A 19,668-nucleotide genomic window follows, 5' to 3' on the forward strand; every position below is an offset into this window, starting at 1 on the left:
CAGGTGCGTAGAAGCGCTGGACTCATAAGACTTCACCTCTGACGTCAATTCTGACGTCAGAGAGGAAGTTCTGGGCCAGCCAATCGCTGCCTGGCTCTTCCTCTCCGACGTAAGAATTGACATCAGAGGTGAAGTCTTGTGAGTCCAGCGTTTGTACATTCCTGGTCTGGCTCGTGGAAGCAGGGAGAAATCGGCATGGTGGCTTAGGGGGTAGGGAAAGAATCGGGGAAGTGGAGAAATTGGCGCGATGGCTTGGGGGGGGGCAGGGGGTGAGAGAAAGAAAGAGAGACAGAAAGAAAAGGGGAGGGGCAGAAAGAAAAAAATATTGGATTTATAGTCAGAAGAAGGAAGTGCAAACAGAGACTCATGAAATCACCAGACAAAAAGGTAGGAAAAATGATTTTATTTTCAGTTTAGTGATCAAAATATGTCTGTTTTAAGAATTTATATCTGCTGTCTATATTTTGCACTATGGCCCCCTTTAACTAAACCGCAATAGCGGTTTTTAGCGCAGGGAGCCTATGAGCATCGAGAGCAGCGCAGGGCATTCAGGGCATTTCCCTGCTCTAAAAACCAGTATTACAATTTAGTAAAAAGGGAGGGGGTATATTTGTCTATTTTTGTATAGTTCCTGAGGTGACATTGCATAGAATCGTCTGCCTTGACCTCTTTGAAAACCCGCGGAATATAAATGATAATTAACATTTTCTCTGCGTACAGTGTGCTTTGTGTTTTTTTTTTTAATTTTATTGTTGGTAGATCATTTTGACTTGGTCATTTTAAAAGTAGCTCGCAAGCCCAAAAAGTGTGGGCACCCCTGCTGTACAGTCATTTCTTGTATGACTGGATGAGCTATATTTATCTTTTTTTTTTAGTTGTTTAAATTCATGCAGAAATAAATGGCTAGATTGAACATAATGACTTCATTAATGCCTTTCCCTTTATTAGACCTCTATACCATTTGAAAGAGGGCAAATACTTCTTAAATTTAGTAAAAATATTCTGGTACAAGTGTCAAACCTTAAAAAAGGAAGTCATATTGAGCATTGGAAAATAATAATAATAATTAACTAATAAAAATAGTATACATTTAGGGCTCCTTTTACTAAGTTCCGATAGTGGTTTTAGTGTGCGCTTACCGCGCGGAGGAATTGCCATGCGCGCTAGATGCTAACGCCAGCATTGAGTTGGCGCTAGTTTTCCCACGTAGCGCAGGGGTTTGCGCGCGCTAAAAATGCTAGCGCACCTTAGTAAAAGAGGGGGTTAATTTTCCCCACCACCAAATTTCCCCATCCCGCCCCACCCAGCTACTTTTTCATGCCACCCGGCTGGAAAAAATTTCTGGGGAGAACACTGGAATACATCTGGTTTGAGCTTTCACAATGGTATTTTTAAGTAACTTCCATAACTGGTTTATAGTCCTAACCTTTGCTACCAATCATTTTAGCTTCATTTTAACCATTTTCCTAATTTTATCGTAGTCACCCTTTGAAAAATGAAATGCTGCTAAGGTAGATTTCTTTATCGACGTCACTACAGATATCAGCTGAAATCTGATCATGTTATGATCACTGTTTCCCAGCAGTGCTAGAAAAGGTTCAAAGAAGAGCGACCAAGATGATAAAGGGGATGGAACTCCTCTCGTATGAGGAAAGACTAAAAAGGTTAGGATTCTACAACTTGGAAAAGAAACGGCTGAGGGGAGATATGATTGAAGTCTCCAAAATCCTGAGTGGAGTAGAACGGGTACAAGTGGGTCGATTTTTCTCTCCATCGAAAATTACAAAATCTAAGGGACACTCATTGAAATTGCAGGGAAATACTTTTCAAACCAATAGGAGGAAATATTTTTCCACTCAGAGAATAATTAAGTTCTGGAACGCGTTGCCAGGGGTTGTGGTAAAGGTGGATATCATAGCTGGTTTTAAGAAAAGTTTGGACAAATTCCTGGAGGAAAAGTCCATAGTCTGTTATTAAGACATGGGGGACGGCTCTGTTTGCCCTGGATCGGTAGCATGGAATGTTGCTACTCTTTGGGTTTGGGCCAGGTATTAGAGGCCTGGATTGGTCACTTTGAGAATGGGTTACTGGGCTTAATGGATCATTGGTCTGACCCAGTAAGGCTAGTCTTATGTTCTTATGACTCAAGACAATGACCTTCTATACTATGCTCTGCATTCTATTAAGGACCAAATCTAAAATAGCTCAGTTCCTGGACCAGTTTCTCCAAAAAGTAGTAACTTATTACGTCTCTGAATTTTAATTTCTTAGCATTCCCTGACATAATATTTATTCAGTTAGTGTTGGAATAATTGGAATCACCCATTGTTATATTGTTGTCAAATTTGTTAGCTTTCCTAAACTCTGAAAATATTTCTTCATCTGGTTGCTTATTATGTCCCGGGGGGATGGTAGTATAACCCTATCTGTATATTCGTTCCCTTACATATGAAATTTCTATCCATACGGACTCTACACTTCTATCTATGTCATGCAGAATGTTTATTTTGTATGATTCAGTTCCCTCTTTAACATATAGCGTAACCCTCCTCCAATTTGATCTATTCTATCTTTGCGATATAATTTGTACCCAGGAAACACAGGGCTCCTTTTACAAAGCTGTGCTAGTGGTTTTAAATTGCTGCACGCGCTAGACACTAACGCCAGCATTGAGTTGGCGTTAGTTTTAGCAGCGTAGTGCGGGTTTAGAACGTGCTAAAATTCTTTGTGCGCTAAAAACGCTATCACAGCTTAGTATTCCATTCATTGCACTATGTAACATGATTTTTCTTCCTGGGCAATAAGTATAATTTTCGGATTGCTCATGCCTTAAAAGTATATAAAATGTCTTGTTATTTTCTTAAAACTTTTCTTTTGTGACCAAGATAGTCAAATTTTGCAATTTACATATTTAAAACATGAAAACACTGAATTTTCATCTTTTAATTCTTATATAGTCTTTAAAAGCAAAACATGAATCACAATTAACAGGTACTGTATTTTTCGCTCCATAAGACACACCTCCCCATAAGACGCACCCCAGATTTAGAGGAGGAAAACAAGAAAAGAACCATTCTGAACCAAATTCTCCCTGCCAGGCTCTGCAACCAATCCCACACTCCTTGCCAAGCTCTGCACCCTGTCCCCCCTAACTACCAGGCTCTGTACCCTGTCCCCCCTCTGGTGGTCTAGTGGTAGGCCGGGACAGGGCACAGAGCAGACAGGGACAGGGCATGCAGGCAGGCCTCCCCCTCCCTTTCCCAGGCATCCCCCCCCAGGCATGCAGGCAGTACTCCCCCCTCCAAGGCAGCTCCCCCCAGGCAGGCAGGCAGTACTCCCCCCTCCTAGGCAGCCCCCCCTAAGCAAGCAGGCCTCCCCTTCCCAGGCCACACCCCCAAGCAAGCAGGCCTCCCACCTCCTAGGTATCCCCCCAGGCAAGCAAGCAGGCCTCTCCCCTCCCAGGCAGTTCCCCCAGGCAGGCAGGACTCCCCCTCCCTGGCAGCCCCGCCCCCAGGCAAGCAAGGAGGCCTCCCCCTCCAAGCCTCCCCACAGGCAGGCAGGCAGAGCTTCTCCCTGCTCCCTATTTTTAATTCGGCAGGGCAGGCAGGCATGTCCCAGCCTCTCCCTCCTCCCTCCCTATCCCCCAGGCAGGCAGCAGGCAGGCCCTGGCCCTCTTCCTCCTCCCTGACGCCTCCTGCGCGTACCTTTTTTTAAAAAAAAACTTCTGGACGCGGTGCCTCGCTGAGAGTGGCACACCAGGCTGGCTGCCTGATTCCCGCCGCTTCCTCTGGCTGCCGGATGACTCCTCTTTCATTCTCTAGCGAGGCACCGCGTCCAGAAGTTTAAAACTAAAAAGGTATGCGCAGGAGATATCAGGGAGGGGGAAGAGGGCAAGTGTCTGCCTTGTGCGTCGCATCCAGCGAGGAAGGGTGGCCGTATTAGAATAAGGTAGGGAGGGTAGAGGGGGGGGGGGTGTGTGCGCACGCTTTGGGTATTCACTCCATAAGACGCACCCTAATTTCCACCCACATTTTTTTGGGAAAAAAGTGCGTCTAATGGAGCGAAAAATACAGTATTTATATTGAAGTTATACAAAGATGACCACAGAAAATTGAGAAGTGAATAGTTTTTTGAGATTTGCGATTATATTGTAAACTACTTTCACAAATCAGCCCCCAGATGTAGTCTCCTATTACTTTCTCATTATATTGTCCTTGCTAGCGAAGTTTGAAGTCCATTATATCCTGGTAACCCTAGACTTCTCTACAAAGTCCCTGTAAGCCTCCTCTATGTATCTCTCTGTCTCCCTCAGCTCCTCCAAGTCTGCAACTCTAGCCTCAAGGGAACGGACTCATTCTCTAGCAGAAAGTTGTTTAAAAATGTCTAAAACTATAAAAAGGCTTTTATACTATGGAATCTAGCTAAGTAAAGTAGCGAAGTAAAGTGGTAGTGTGTGGTGCAGTGGTTAGAGCTACAGCCTTGGCACTTTGAGACTGTGGGTTCAAATCCCGCACTGCTCCTTGTGACCCTAGACAAGTCACTTAATCCCCATTGCCCCAGGTACATTAGATAGAGTGGGAGCCCACCAGGAAAGTTAGGGAATAATACTTGAGTACATGAACAATGTTCTCCCCAGAAGTTTTTTCCAGCCAGGTGGCATGAAAAAATAGCCGGGTGGGGTGGGACGGGAAAATTAGGTGGTGGGGAAAATTAAGGGCTCCTTTTACTAAGCTGCAATAGCGTTTTTAGCGCATGCAGAATTGCCGTGCTACACGGCTAGAACTAACGCTATCACAGGTTAGTAAAAGGAGCCCAAAATGTGTAGTATTTGTATTAGTTAATTATTATTAGTTATTTTCCAATGCTCAATATGACTGCCTTTCATAAGAACATAAGAATTGCCATCTCCGGATCAGACCCTGGGGTCCATCAAGTCCGGTGATCCGCACACGTGGAGGCCCTGCCAGGTGTACCCTGGCATAGTTTCTTAAGGTTTGACACTTGTTCCATAATATTTTAATTAAATTTAAGAAGTATCCAATTCTAGAAGTGAATAATTAGATATTTGCTCTCTTTCAAATGGTATAGAGCAGCGTCTCTCAAACTTTTTAAACTCCGGCACACTAAACGGAGCAAATGTTTTTTGTGGCACACTAAATGCAGCAAATGTTTTTCATGGCTGGAAAATATTTCTGGGGAGAACACTGTTGCCGTTAGTTTTCAAGGTCCAATCACGTCGAAGAATGATGCTTATCTGGGCAGTTGTATAATAAAAAGAATGGATAAGATAACATGAGAAGTGAAATTGTCATGAATCAGAGGGATACATACCCTGTAGGTCCTAAAAGCAGGCTTGTGGATTAGATATAAACTATGAAGGCAGTGGTGTACCTAGCATATGTGACACCCGAGGCCCATCATTTTTTGACCCCCCCACCCATCTGTATGAAAAACATGATTTTTAGTAACAATCCACACATCACACAAGAGTGTACCTAGGAAAAAGCAGCATCTTACATACTGCAGTGAGCAGTACATCAATACACCCATTGTAAAACTAAACAAACCAGACTAGAACAGATCAATCCTACACAGTCAATCCTAACTGAAAACCATGTCTTTCAAATACACAGAACACAGAAAACACCTTCGCCTAGTATGGAATATGTAATCACAAACTAACCCCTCTCCCTTTTACAAAACTGTAATGTGGTTTTTAGCCATGGTGGTAACAGCTCAGACTCTCATAGAATTCTAAACAATTACCACCATGGCCGGTGCTAAAAAAATGCTCTACAGTTTTGTAAAAGGGGGAATAAAATAGAAAAACGTAGACAAAGTTAAATTGAACCACCAAGAAGCTGGACTCTGCATACAATGCAACACCACAGAAACAGCGCTGCATCTCCCCTAAAGCAAAAAAATAAATAAATATAATTTTTTTCTACATTGTCTTCTCTGGTTTCTGCTTTCCTCATAGTCTTGTCACTCTCTTCCTTTCATCCACTGTCTATCCTCTCTCTGCCCCTTCTATATGGCATCTTCTCTCCTTGTATTCCCTTCCATCTCTCCCTTCACCCCTATTATTCTGGCATCCATCTTCTTCCCTTCCCTCCTCCAATGGTCTGGCATCTCTCTCCTCTTCTTCCCTTCCCTCTCCCACACCCCCATGGTCTGGCATTTCACTCTCCTCTCCCTTCCCCCCACTTCCATCAGCATCTGCCCCCTTTCTCTCCCTCCACCACCCTTCTATGCTCCTCTCTCCCTCCAAACCAGCAAGGTCCCATGATGACTGCTTCTGTTGCCTCTGCAAGATGTCAGTGAAGTTGGAATGGGTGGGCTGTCAGACGCAGGGAGTTGCGGCAAGGTTCTGCAATGACTGCAGCTGCTGGTTCACCCCTTCCGACATCACTTTCGTCTTCCGGAGGCAGAGGTGGCAAATGCAGTCATCGTGGGACCTTCCTGCACTTCAGTGCGACTGCAGACTCTGTTTTGGAATAAGTACGGAAGGCGTGCTGAGGTGCAGGTGCCATTTAGAGCAGCTCGGAAGGTTCTTGATCCAGCTAGCTGTGTACCCCCCTAGGGCTGGCACCCAGGGCAGTCAGCCACTGTATGAGGGGACAAAAAATAATAAAAAGAATGGATAACTTGACCGATTTAGACATGTCATACAATTATAACCACAAAAATGTCATAAAATGTAATTCTAAACTTAAAAGACTCCAGACGAAAAGCAGATTATAGAAAGGAAACCAGAAAAGACCAAACCCATAGTACTAAGATTCAAATGCTAAAATCGGACATGTCCATTATGAAGAGACGTGTAGATCACCGCTAATTATAACGAGTGAGTCTTTAAAATATGAGACGGTAATGGATAGCCAGACCTGGTGGATGGAAGTGATAAATACTGAAGCCAAAACCAGAGCATCGTGATGAAACTTGAATGGAAATACATGTCATAGAAAAGAATAAATAATGTGAAAACTAAAAACCAAGAACAATATATTGTAACAGAATTAATGAAATAACATGCTAAAAGAACTTACCTAAAATAGGGAACATACATACTTAAAATGATGGCTGTTTACAAACAGTATGCCTAGACTATATAAACCTAAACAGGGCAAAAGTAAACATATAGGAAATGAACAGCTGATAATACAGAGTATACCTTGAAAACATAAGCTCAAAGACAAGCCGACCGGGTAGATGAAAAGTGAAACCTGGGAAAGATCTAAATTATTGTTCAAATGAGCTTCTATTAAAACCAAAGAATAAAACCACAGCACTTGGGAAAGTAAAAAAGGGAGAGTAAAATGGACTTACCAAGAAGGTCTTTGCACTGATAAGATAAACTCATACGCAGAATAAATGTGAACACGCAACAGTGGGGCTATGGTATTTGATCCGTTGAAAGAGGCGCCAAAAAAGTGTCGGCAGTGGATTGAATGCACACTGATAGGTGAGGGGTATCGGGCTGTTAAAAAAGGCTGCTTTAATAAATAAATGAAAATACTGGTGAAAAATTAAATAAAAAACCAAAACCTTGATAAAATGCCGAACCTGACTGCAAGTGGTAGTGAAAGTAGCATAAGACACCCGTAGTACTGTTAGTGCCAGAGCTGCTTAGAATAAAGAACCGTGCTGTACATGAGGAGAAAAAAGAAAGAATGAGGTGATAAGATGTAAAGTGCTGGCCCCTCACTGCACCACTTGATAAAACTAAGGAGCGATGTTTTAGAGCAGGGGTGCCCATACTTTTTAGGCTTGCGAGCTACTTTTAAAATGGCCAAGTCAAAATGATCTACCAACAATAAAAATTTTTAAAAACACAAAGCATACTGTACGCTGAGAAAATGTTAATTATCATTCCTATTCTGGGGTTTTTTCAAAGTGGTCAAAGCAGATGACTCTATGCACTGTCACCTCAGTAACAACCATACAAAAATAGACAAATATACCCCCTCCCTTTTTACTAAACCACGATAGCAGTTTTTAGCGCAGGGAGCTGCGCTGAATGCCCAGCGCTGCGCTTGACACACATAGGCTCCCTGCGGTTTAGTAAAAGGGGACCATAGTGTAAAATATAGACAGCAGATATAAATTCAGACACATTTTGATCACTAAATTTAAAATAAAATCATTTTTCCTACCTTGTCTGGTGATTTCATGAGTCTCTGGTTGCACTTTCTTCTTCTGACTGTGCATCCAATCTTTCTTCCCTTCTTTCAGCCTGTATGCGTCCTCTCCTCCAGACCTCATTCCCTCCCCCAACTTTTTCTTCCTCTCTCCATGACCTTTCTTTTTTTCTGTTTCTCTTCTTTCCTTCTGTCTCCGTGCCTGCCCTCTTTCTTTCTCCCAGACCTTCCCCAAGCCACTGCCATTGCCACTGCCATCGGGAAACAGGTTCCCAAGCCGCCGCCGCCATCGGATAACAGTCTCCAAAGCCACCGCCGCAGCCACAAGATCTCCCTGCTTCGGGCCGACAGCATTCCGACGTCAATTCTGCCATCGGAGAGGAAGTTCCGGCCCAGCCAGGCAGCGATTGGCTGGCCAGAACTTCCTCTCCAACGGCAGAATTGACGTCAGGGAGAGGAAGGCTGATCAGCCCAAGATCGCGATCGACCTATTGGGAAAAATGCTGCCGGGTCCTGCTTTCACGGAAACAGAAAGTAGGCGGGACCTGGCAGCAAGAAGAGCAAATTGTAAGCTTCACCGACCTGTCTCCCGCCTTAGCCCATAGCGAACGCATGCTTCGGGGCTCTAGTATGTACGTGCTGGGTTCCCTTCTCTCCCTCCCCGGACATAACTTCCAGTTTTGGAGGGAAGAGAAGGGAAGCCGGCACGCACACGTTAGAGCCCTGGAGCATAAGTTCGCTACGGGCTAAGGTGTGAAATCTCCAAGCCATTTTTTTTTTTTTAAATGTTGAGCAGCAGCGGCAGCAACAACAGAATTTAGCCGGGCAGTCATCTAAATTAGCTGGGCGGAGCGCCCTGTGTCCTAGGTAAAATACATAACTCAGCAGGACCAAACTAACTGCCACAAGACATTTTACAAAATACAGCAGCCAAAATGATCCCAAGAGACAGTCTGGGATAGTCTCTTTTTGGTGACACTACACTGGCTTCCAGTGGACCTAAGGATGGTTTCTGAAATGCCGAAACACTTTTAAATTTCTGAATAACATTCATCCAAAGTATTTACAGCCTTTTGATATCCATAGAAGAGTACTTCATTTGCAATCAGATGTCTAGTTTCAAGTTTATTAAGTTTTAATATACCGACCATCGACGGACATCTGGCCAGTTTACAATGTTAAAAATAAATCATCATAAAAAGGGAGGGGGAAGTGTAAACATTAATCAGTCAAATTACAAGTACAAACGTGAGCTTGAGGATAAAGGGGAAAAGGAAAGTTGATAAATAAATCGATAAAAAGAAAAACAATATAAAAGGGAAGGAAGATGGGGAAGGATATAACATCAGGGGAGGGGATCGCTTCTTAAAAGCGGTTCGTATTTAATTTGCTGGCGTTTGGAGAAGAAAAAATATTTAGATGGTGTGGTATGCGTCTTTGAAAAAAAAACAAAAAACGTTTTTAGTTTAATCCTGAATTTGTCAAGAGAATTTTCAAGACGGAGTTGGAGTGGCATGGCGTTACATAAAGTTGATTCCATAGTTGATTCTTTCCTCTAGTAAGGAACTGAGGCTGTCGAAAACCAGGGATTGGAATTGTCTGGAACTGTACCTCAGTTTTGGAACTGGTGAATCTTAAAACTTTAACTTGCTTTCTGGTCCTTAGAAACTGAAAACCTGAGTTTTCGAGACTTTGCTGGAGAGACTGATTGCTGATGTGTTGTTGAGCGTGGGAAAATGAAAACTGGTCAGTATTCAGCCCATGGTGGTCAACATATATTAAAACTGACTGCTGAAGGCTGACTTAGACCCAGATATTCAGTGTCGGGCTATATTTGGGCCTTCAGCTGCCAGGTTTCCCTAATATTTAACAAACTCCTTGGCTGTGCCCAGTGAGAGGTAATTTTGAGATGTTGCCTCCTATGCATCAGAATAAAGTATCTGTTTCCTAAAGATCTTTTTACAGTTGGGTAATTTGACCCTGGCGAGGATGAATGGCACCTCTCCCTTCTCCACCCTCCACTCCCCCGTTTGCCTACCTAAAGGTCATCACATATGATCACACCCAAGTCCCGCTCCTCTTTTGTGCGCAAAAGTACTTTGCCTCCTAAACTACCACTCCCTCAGGTTTTCATGGCCCATTTGCATGACCCTGCATTGTTTAGCATTAAATCTTAGCTGCCAAATTCTGGATCATTTTTCAAGCTTAGCTAGGATTTAAGGAAAGTTGAAGCCATGAGTAGAGGGAAGACACAAATCTTTTGTACTTTGAGAGCAATCTTCTTATCTCTCTGTGTTGAGGATTAAAAAAAACAATACAAACTGATTAATTAATTCATAGCAAAAAATCAATCATGATTAATTCACTTGATGATTAATTCACATTATTTTTTTGCTATTAATTAAATTGATAAAAAAAGTTTACAATAATAAAATAAATAAATCAAAAAACAATAAATTAAAAATTTAACAAGGTTTCTCGAACCAATGCTAAAAATCATACCCCAGGTAAGCCTCTCATTAGAGGGTGAGGGTTGGATGTTTGAGGTCCTTTGATCCTTGTCTTTTCAATTCATAGAATACCATTACATATTAACTTTATCTCTTTTCTGGGTAAATTAAAGAGTATCAGGAGGGATGCCCACTCCTTCCTGCTGCCAGGGCCCCCCTGACACCCCCCACCTTTAAATTAAAGAGCAGTAGGAAGGATACCCACTTCCTCCTTCTGCCAGGGCCCCTGTGAATCCCCCAACACCCCCTGAACCTCTGGCACACCACCCTGACATCCCTGACACTCCCCACAACACTGTATCTTAAATGACAATCCGGCAGGAGGGATGCCTACTCCCTTCTGCTGACAGGCGGGACTTCCCCTTCCTAGTGCCTCATGTCAGAGGTATCGGGTGATGGGGAGCAGGGATATTGGGGGATATGGAGGGATGTTGGGGAGGGGTCAGGGATTTCTCTGCCGCATCAGACAAGGTAGTTGTGTACATCTACAAAACTTGCTTTTGTGTGTTTTTTACATGGGACGTTTTTATTTTTGAAAATGGCCAAAAAAGATAGATGTCCTAAGGACCACTTTGAAAATGGAGATTTTTTCTCATGGGTTTGTGGATATCCTGCCCAAAACATCTGACCTTAGATTTATATATCCTGTCAAAAATGCCCCTCCTAATCTGCAGGTGTCACCTTTATGTAGGTACAGTGGGATTAGGGTGGATTTTAGAAGGCTTACATTTTCTACCATAAGTATAATAGAGAGGGATATGAGTGAGTTTCATCTCTATACACTTTTCCCTCTGTATTCATGGTTTCAGCATTCGTGGTTTTGATTATTCATGGTTTTTAGATTGCTGGCTCCTCCCCCAAATTACATCAGCTTGCATAGAGAAAATCGCTGATTCCCAGCACTTTCTTCACCGTGTTTTGCCTCTTCTTCAGGAACAGGCCAGGTCTTCCACCATGTTATTTGCGGCTTCACCATATTCACAATGGTTTTTAATAGGAAACAGCGAATAACATATGAAAAAGGTATTTGCGGTTCGGTTAATCCCCTATCACAGCGAATACGGAGGGAGAAGCTCACTAAGCTACTCCAGGAACCAGCTTGCTGCTCTACTAGGCCTGGCTATAACATCTAAAGCTGTTATACATACAGGTATATATTGTTTAATTCACATCTTTGGAGGGCGGGAAGGAGGGGGTCAGTGACCACTGGGGGAGTGTGTGTGTGTGTGTGTGTGTGGGGGGGTGTTCACGTCTTCATCCTTCCAGTGGTCATCAGGTCAGTTTGGGCATCTTTTTGGCATTTAACTCATTGTTAAAGTAGATCTAGCCCCAAACATCTAAATTGTGTCCTGAACGTTTTCTAAAATGTCTGATTATTGCAGAAAAACATCCAAATCATAAGCCCACCCTAGTCCCCCCAACCCAAACTTCCGACATACCCACTTGAGATTTTGATGCAGTGTAGATGACTAGCGTAGAACTTCTTCTAAAACGTGGGTTTTGAAAATAGTGAATTGGAAGGGTTTGGTGATAAAAAAAAGTCCCTCTGTCCCTTTATGCCACTTTTTGGACATTTTTCTTTTTTGAAAATGAGCCCCAGAGAACTCAGAAACCTTTCTGTCTAAATTACAACATTTAAAAAACGTTGCAGCGGATATCATCCTCTGTATTTAATATTTGATAGAATGACCCCCTTTTGAAGATCTTATATTGGCTTCCTGTGGCTGCTCATATTGAATTAAAAAATTCCCCTCCTCCCTTTTACAAAAACGCACAAGAAGTTTTTAATGCCGACCTGTGCGCTGAATGCTCTGCGCTGCTCCGACACTTATAGGAACTGAAAGAGCAGCGCAGAGCATTCAGTGCACCGGCCGACGCTAAAAACCTTTTGCGTGATTTTGTAAAAGGGAGGGGGGTCTTCCTTTTAAAATATTATGTTGTAACTCCTTTTTTATATGACTTCCTTCACAGCACAGTAATCATATAAATTATGCAAAACAAACGGAGCTACTAAAAAAAAAAAAAATCTATATTTTCACAGGAAATGTAGTCAGATACCTCCAGTTAAACACCTCAAAGGCTTTCACTGCAAAAATTACCACGAGGTAGGAAAAAGCCTCAGATCCCCTCCTCCACCAAACCGACAACTAAGGTCGTAAAAAAATGGAGGCTACACGGGGTAAGATTAAATCACTGGCATAAAAAAACCTCCTCGTTTAATATTTTTACTAAAGAAAAAGCCTTGTGCAATGCAAACTAGAGAGGTATTTTAATTTATTATAAATTCACCATGAAAATAAATATTTGTAGTAACAATTGAACAATACTCATCTGATAGAGGACAGAAAGCACACCACACATCAACGATGGCCAGCGTTTCGCTAATCATAAGCTGCCTCAGGATGCAAGGGTGGTTAATCCTAAAAAAACATAGTGGAAGTGCTTAAAATACTTAGCTTTAACAGGAATCTTTTCCTCTTCCTTAGACAAAAGCGAGCCCCGACGTACTTTCAATGGAGCTCTGAGTTTAAACATGGCGGCTCCTCAAACACAGAGAGCGGGGAACGCCTATTTAACCCTTAATGGTCTATCATTTGATTCATATAAAAAATTGGTCTTCCAGTAGATCCTATTTGTGCCCATTTGATGTCTTCTTGCAAGAAACCTTTTAGCGAAGTAGCTTTGAACTCCCTACCAACTGAAATAAAAGAACAGGATTATATGAGATGCCAAAAATTATTAAAACCTGGTTGTTTATTAAATATTCTCATTACATTTCGGACTCCTTTTATAAAATCGCCTTAGAGGTTTCTACCGTGGGCCGGTAAGATAAATGCTCATAAGAATTCTACGAGTGTCAGGACATTTACCTCACCGGCTCGCGGTAGAAACCTTTACCACAGCTTTGTAAAAGCCAGTGTTCATCTCTAATATCTAGTTTTATTATTTTTGAATTATATGTTTGCAACTGGAGCTTTAAATGACTCCTGTTGTAAACCATTTTTGAACTAAAGGTCGAAATTGTGTACAAAAATTCTATTTATTATTATCATTATTATGATTATTGTGATTATCCATGTTTAGTTAGTTTTTTCCTGAGATTTTCTTCTAATCCTATACATCTGTTTTGATGACGAAGTCCTCAACATCAGCTGTTTCTGAATGGAAGTGACAGCAGTGAAAGCAGAAGGCAGCATCTTGCTGAAAGGAGCATTCAGCCCAAGGGAATTTGTATAATGGGAAACTGAAAATGAACAATTTTATTTCCCAAACATTCTCTTTGGAAAATCATGCAGATGGGATTGATTTGGTCCATTACTTTTTTCCTCCAAGGTCTGAAGCAGAAGTTAGGTTTCTGACATCAACTTTACTTGTACTCACTGCATTTAACAATTGAAAACTATCCAGTGGCTCTGATGAAGTATCATTGACTGTGGAAGCAGCCAGGGCCTGCTCTGGGGTTGGTGCCTAATGCTGATGGAAACTGAGAACTGGTAGTTCAGCAATTGCTTTGACAGGTTTTTGAATGGCCAGTTTCATTTTTGGCAATGGATACATGTCAATAACTTACTCTCTGATATAGTAAAAATAAAAAATACCAACAATTGGTGAAGAACAGAAGTAGCAGAAGTAGATTTCCTTTGTCTTACAATCCCTACCCTGAAAATAATAATTTTGGATGTCACCTTGACATCAGCAACATAAATTCATGTCACTTTACGATGTAAAATTCAGCCTAAGCTGCATTCAAAGCTAATGTAGATCTTACCACATAGTAAACATTAATGCAGACCTGTGCCAGTGTCTTCGCACAAAGAAAGAAGCTAGCATGGTATATTATTATTAAGAAAAAAAACCCTTGTTATCTACCTAATGTGGGAGTGGGTAAGAGTTGGGCAGGATAAAAGATTGGTTGCCTGAGACAGCTAGCATGCGAATTATTGCCATGTGGTAGCTGTTTATGACTGCTACCTCAGGAGGAGGCAGTAAATGAAGCCATGCCACTGGCAGTGCAGTAGTGTGGCCACAGCTCTAACACTAATGACAGGGTCCAACACCTCAAGATATCCCCCCACATTTGATCCCACCCTGATTCACCCCGTAAATCCCTCAAACACATCCAGTCCTTCCATGTACAAAGCCTGCTCTCCAAAAGGTAGCCCTGCACCCCTGTGTCTGACCCTCCCCCACCCCGTTTGAGGTCTAATCATCAAGTTTAAAAATTCACTAACAAATTGATAAAAATCCATGGGTAAATCAGGATCTGACAGAGAATCCGAAGTTCTCTATTGTAAATAAATATGTGAAAAGGTACCAAATGTGGGGTTACAAATACTAGAGATAAAGGCTATAAAAGTTCAGAGGAGAAACTTTTAAGTTGAAAGTTTTGTGTACTATAGCGGGGCCTTTGGCATCTGAGCCAATCAGGGCCTTAGGCCCCTCCTTGTGCATCACATGATGCACCTGGGAGGGGAAGGCCCACCATTTTGGACACCACCCCTCCTGCTCCCAACTTCCTTGAAAGGTACGGGGATGGTGTATGGGGGACCTCCGGTGGCAGGAGGGAGTGGGCATCCAGTATACGATGTCTATGGAGTCCCCTTTGCCCATTTGTTTTTTAATTCCTTTGAAGAAGTGCAATAAGTTTGTTAGGCACGATCTTCCCTTGCAGAATCCATGTTGGCTTGTTTTCTTCAGTTTATTCCTTTCTAGATGCTTATCGATGCTGTCTTTTATCAGCGCTTCCACCATCTTCCCCAGAACCGAAGTCAAACTTACCGGTCTGTAGTTCCCCGGGTCACCTCTCGATTCTTTTTTAAAGATGGGCGTAACATTAGCTATCTCTGGGATCATGCCTGTTTTCAGGGATAGATTACAAACCTGCTGTAGTAGTTCCGCTATTTCCTCCTTTAGTTCTCTCAATACCCTAGGGTGGATTCCATCCAGGCCCGGAGATTTGTCAGTTTTTAATCTATCTATCTGCTTATGTATGTCTTCAAGGCTTACCTCTATGGATGTTAATTTTTCTGCTTGATCTCCTTTGAAGAGTTTTTCAGGTTCCGGCACGTTGGATGTGTCCTGTTTGTAAATACTGACAAAAAGAACATGTTTAGTCTATCTGCCACTTCTTTTTTCTCCTTTACCACTCCTTTCCTATTTCCATCATCCAGTGGTCCCACCTCCTCCCTTGCCAGCTGCTTCCCTTTAACATATCTGAAGAACGGTTTTAACCCATAGTGATTCCAGTTTGTTAGTCATTGCTGCTGTGTCCACTCTGGTCGAGTGTATGTTTTCCTTTATGTATAGGGCTATTCTTCCTCCTTTCTGGCCTGACCTGTCTTCGTGATAGAGTTTGTACCCCGGCAGTGCTATGTCCCATTTGTTTTCTTCATTCCACCATGTTTCAGAGACCCCAATGATGTCTAGGTTATCTTTTTTGGCCATGACTTCTAATTCTCCCATTTTATTCCTTAGGCTTCTTGCATTAGTATACATGCAATTTAAGTCCTGGTATTTTTCTGTCTTCCTGTTCTTTTCCTGTGCTACGATCATCTTGTCATCCTCTTCTTGATCTGTCAACTCTTGATTTTTGCCTGTTGTATCTTTCCAGCATTTTTCCCACTCAGTTTCCTCATGGGATACCTTCTTCCGAATCGTTGACACTTGGTCGACTGTCAGCTTTCCCCTTCTTCTTACTTTAAAGCCTGCTCTATTCCTCTTCTGACGTTGTTTGCTAGAAGTCTAGTTCCCGCTGCGCTCAGGTGCAGTCCATCTCTCCCGAAGAGCTTGCTCTTGCCCCAAAATGTTGTCCAGTTCCTCACGAAGCGGAACCCCTCTTCCTCACACCATCTCCTCATCCATGCGTTTATTGACTGTAGTTCCGTCTGCTTCTTCACATCTGCCCTCGGCACTGGTAGGATCTCTGAAAATGCTATCTTCTGAGTCCTTATCTTCAACTTCCTTCCCAGAATCTTGAACAGTTCAATCAGTGCATTTCTTCTGTAGTCCCTCCTGCTGACATCATTTGTCCCGATGTGGATCATCACTGCAGTCTCTTCCATCTCTGCTGCTTCTAGGATCTTTTCATTTTTGTCGACGACGTCTTTTGCTCTCGCTCCTGGGAGGCAGGTCACTAGTCGATCATCTCTTCCTCCTGCTATGTGGCTATCTACTTACCTTAGGATTGAGTCTCCCACTAGGATCGCAGACTTTCCCTTCTTCAGTTTTCGCTCCGGTCGCAGGTATATGTCCTTGGTGTTCTTCGCTGCTTCCTCTGCTAGGTATCGGCAAGACTTTGCCTCCCCTTCCTGTGGGATTCCTCTGTGGGTTTCTTCCTTGGAGTCATCTTCCTCTAGTTCTCCATTCCATGTGGGTGTATCTTCATCTTTCCTCTGATGTTCGTGTTCTTCCACCCTCCTCCGGTAGGCCTCCTCAATGAACTTTTCGAGCTCCCTGACTTCCTCCTCAATGTGTCTCTCTCTCATGAAGTCTTCAGATGTCCTGATATGCTCTTCCATGATATAAAGTCCTTCCAGTTCCTGTATCCCGTCCTTCAGTTGCCTAACTTCTTCCTTCTTTGATAGATGTACACCATCCCTGCTCAACAGCCCTTGGAAAATCATCCCATGGTCCAGGAAGTCGAAACATTTTCTACGACACCATCCACACAGCCATGCATTGGGTCCATGGTGAGTCACTGAAATCCATGCATGACATGAGGTGAATGGCCACATCCTCAACTCTGTGGCTGTGCAGCATCCCAAATCCAGAGCCAGATTCAAATTAAATTCCTGCTCTGCCAGTTAAGAACATAAGAATTGCCGTTGCTGGGTCAGACCAATGGTCCATCGTGCCCAGCAGTCTGCTCATGCGGCGGCCCTTAGGTCAAAGACCAGTGCCCTAACTGAGTCTAGCCTTACTTGCGTACGTTCTGATTCAGCAGGAACTTGTCTAACTTTGTCTTGAATCCCTGGAGGGTGTTTTCCCCTATAACAGCCTCCGGAAGAGCGTTCCAGATTTCTACCACTCTCTGGGTGAAGAGGAACTTCCTTAAGTTTGTACAGAATCTATCCCCTTTTAACTTTAGAGAATGCCCTCTCGTTCTCTCTACCTTGGAGAGGGTGAACAACCTGTCTTTATCTAAGTCTATTCCCTTCATTATCTTGAATGTTTCGATCATGTCTCCTCTTTTCAAGGGAGAAGAGGCCCAGTTTCTCTGTTGATTAGGTCCCGATGCTCAAAGATAGAAACATAGAAACTTGATGGCAGATAAAGGCCAAATGTCCCATCAAGTCTGCCCATCTGCAGTAACAATTATCTCTTCCTCTCTCTAAGAAATCCTACGTGCCTATCCCAGGCCTTCTTGAATTCAGACACAGTCTCTGTCTCCACCACCTCTTCCAAGAGACACTTCCACACATCTTCCACCCTTTCTGTAAAAAGATCTAGTGCTAAGCCAACAGTGCAAAACCCCTAACACAAGAACTTGCTAAGAAATCAAAAGCAATAGGGAGGAATGTGCCTGCTGTATGCACTCAAGAGTTTTGTGGTTAGTTCAGCTCTTGTGCACATGCCCATGGAAGGTTGGAAGTGCAAGCACACATTGACGCAGTTCTATGTCTTTAAATATAATATTTTCAAGAATTGTTTTTACTTAGGTTCAATTTTTCAAGCCCCCTCTGACTGAAGAACTACAAAGTAATTACACTAAAATAAAAAAAAATCCCACTGCCCAAATCCACTATGGAAAATGCTATCAGCTATCACTTATAAGCAACTACAAAGTCATAATTTGGAAAAGAGAAAGATGCAAACAGAGGAGAAGCCTAAGAAGGAAAGAGATCCACAAAGCACAAGTGAAATTTGTGCCAGTGTTGGGTCCTCACAAGAAGTAGCAGAAGGCGTTGTCTAGCATTAGTATTTAGTCAGGTGGCCCGGTGGGCTTCATGGCGGTTTACAATAAAAGTCATAGCATAACAAAAACATAAATCTGGAGACAATTGCCAAACAAGTTTGCTATAGTAAGAGGAAGACAGGGGATTCACAAACAAAACAAAAAGATCAGAGTTAATTCAGCACGATCAGAGGATGAGGAAGATTGTTAGGAGAGGAGGGGAGCCTAATGTTTACTGAAGCATATGTAGAAGCAGAACCATCAGACTGTGTCAGCTCTGTTTCTTCATATACGGTAACTTCAATAAACATCATCTTGATCATTTAGCCATTTTCTGTCTGTGGCCATTTCCATTGATATTTGTGTCTGAGCATTGTTGTTCAACTCCCTCTCTTGATATCCAAACCTCTGTGCTCAACACTGTTAAAATTTAACATCTGTGTAGCAGGTCCCACATTTTTACCTAGACAGACAATTTGTCCTGATTTAAGTTAAAGATGTTTTATAAACTAGCAGCCAGATACTGAAGGTTAAAAAAGCAGTCGCCCTATTTTATTCCCTGAGACCTATACGAGGGACCACTGAAAAGTTCTCAGCCCAACCAGCAAAATCGGGGCAGTCTCTGTCGAGGGCTATATACTAAGTCCACCAATTTTTCCACTTTTTCCGTTCCATATTTTTCCGATGGAATGAAAAAAAGTGGGAAATCACTGAACTAAGTGTATAGCCTTCGATGGAGACTGCCCCAACTTTGTTGGTTGGGCTGAGAATTTTTCAGTGGCCCTTTGTACTTATCTAGGGTTTTTCACATAGCCAAAAAGAAGGGAGAGAAACCCTGAGTAAGACAGACACCTTCCATTTAATTCCTTGCTAATATTTTTTATTTATATGTTGGTGTTGCTACAATCCTCTGAAGTAGTCACTCTTAATTCCTCTCTTCCTGAGATTTCAGGTGTGCCACAGCACACTGGGGAGGAGGAGAGGTGCTGGTGCCAGCTGACTGTCTACAGGATGTGCCTCTCGCAACGAGAGGCACATCCAGTAGGCAATCGTCGGACGCAAGCGCATCCCCTCTCCGACTCTCTGCCCTGCTAGCACCACTGGCATCTGAGGGCTCTTCGCA

The 19,668-nt window shown here is 42.8% G+C and overlaps 1 protein-coding gene across 6 annotated transcripts in view; it reads left to right on the forward strand.

Annotated features, from left to right (window-relative positions):
* NFATC1 (nuclear factor of activated T cells 1) overlaps positions 1–19,668 on the forward strand; it is a 392,300-nt gene that overhangs the window by 69,695 nt on the left and 302,937 nt on the right. The window lies entirely within an intron of this gene.

The sequence above is a fragment of the Geotrypetes seraphini genome, chromosome 2, assembly GCF_902459505.1.
Source record: "Geotrypetes seraphini chromosome 2, aGeoSer1.1, whole genome shotgun sequence".
In the NCBI taxonomy this organism is placed as follows: Eukaryota; Metazoa; Chordata; class Amphibia; order Gymnophiona; family Dermophiidae; genus Geotrypetes; species Geotrypetes seraphini.